Here is a 1,723-nt window from a genome sequence, read left to right as displayed (position 1 = left end):
CCAGTCCCTCTCTCGAAGGCAGTTTGGCGTTTCCTAAAAAAGCTGAACATAGAAATTCCATGTGACCCAGCTATTCCACTGATTGGAATATACCTTGAGAAAACAAGAATTGAGATGCAAACAGAAACTTGTACACTAATGTTCACAGCAGTGTTATTTAGCATTGCAAGAACATGGAAACAGCCCAGATTCACAATGGAATGCATTGAGGAATTATGGTACATTCACACAATGGAATACTATGCAGCACATAGAGTCTTTAAATTTTTCAACTTGAGTTTTGAATTATTCTTCAGTTTTTTCAACTTGAGCTATTCCAAGCATACTCTTGTCTTTTCGTTTCATAACTCCAGATCTTTGCACCATTATAAATGGTATTTCTAATTCAATTCTTGTAGTTGTTTTAGGGGCTGTCAACTGTCAAATCAAGTATGACTCATAGTGACCCTATGAACGACAGATTTGAACCTTGTCCTATCCTGTGCCATCCTCACAATCTCTGACACACAGCATTCTCTCTGATTGCAATCTCTGACGTCTCCCATTGCTGCAGTCACTGCGCTAATCCATCTGGTTGAGGGTCTGTCTCTCTTTTGCCATCCTTGCCATCCTTGACCAAGCATTATGTCCCTCTCCAATGAATAGCTTCTTAGCAACATGCCCAAGGTATGAAGCTTTATCACCTTTGCCTCCTGGGAGAACTCTGGTTGCACCTTCTCCAAGACATAGCTGTTTGTTCTTTTCTCAGTCCACTTGAGTACCTTCAGTACACCAGAGTTCAAAGACATCAATTTTTTGTCTGTTATCTTTATGCATTGTTCAGCTCTAAGACACGCAGCAAGTGATTGAAAAGTTTTTGGCATGACTAAAGCGCACCTTAGTCCTCAAACTGACATCATTGCTCCTCAATAATTTGCAGAAGTTCCTGACTACAGACTTTCCCAGTGCTATAGGTCCCCTGATTTCATTTTTCTTTCTTTTTTAATTTAATTTTAATGAAAGTTTACAGAGACTTAGGGTTTCCAGTCATTCATAATTGCACTTCCCCCTGCCCACCCCCTCCCCCACAATTAACTTTTCTCCTTGATGAGTAAAAGAAAAATTTTTTTGTTGCTATGCAATCCCTCCCCCAAAGTCCAATGCACTGTGCAGCCTTCATTCTGGACTCCTGTCATGACAACAATACCTAATCATATATCCGTTTTAAACAGTTCTCTTCCTCATCTGTTGCAATGCAGTATACATCATTCCTCCCCTTCTTCTCTGTCTTCCCTCAACCCCAATGTCAGTCCAGTTTTACAATAGTGGCCCTATGCAATAATTGTCCTTTTGTGACTGAGATATTTCACTCAGCTTAATGTCCTCTAGGATCATCCACTTAGCATACATAGTATTTCATGAGCTCCTTGATGGGTGGTACCTAATGTATTGATTGTGGATCCAAAAAAGATGGATTCATTGACAGTTTCAATCTTTTCTCTGTCGTGATGTTGCCTATAGGTCTAGTGGTGAAAATTTTCATTTTCTTGACATTGAGATGCAATCCATATTGAAGGCTCTAGTCTTTGATCTTCTGCACCAAATGCTTCATGTCCTCTTTGCTTTCAGCAAGCAGGGTTGTGTCATCTGCAGAGTATCTACCTAGAAAGTCTGATTTGGGACTAGTAATGCTAATGGAAAGATGTCACATGATTAATCTTAACAAATATTCACTTTCTTATGT

The sequence above is a fragment of the Elephantulus edwardii genome, unplaced genomic scaffold (assembly GCF_000299155.1).
Source record: "Elephantulus edwardii isolate Elephantulus edwardi_28Jun2011 unplaced genomic scaffold, EleEdw1.0 scaffold00185, whole genome shotgun sequence".
In the NCBI taxonomy this organism is placed as follows: domain Eukaryota; kingdom Metazoa; phylum Chordata; class Mammalia; order Macroscelidea; family Macroscelididae; genus Elephantulus; species Elephantulus edwardii.
The sequence above is the reverse complement of the archived record's forward strand: the minus strand, read 5'-3'. Positions refer to the sequence as shown.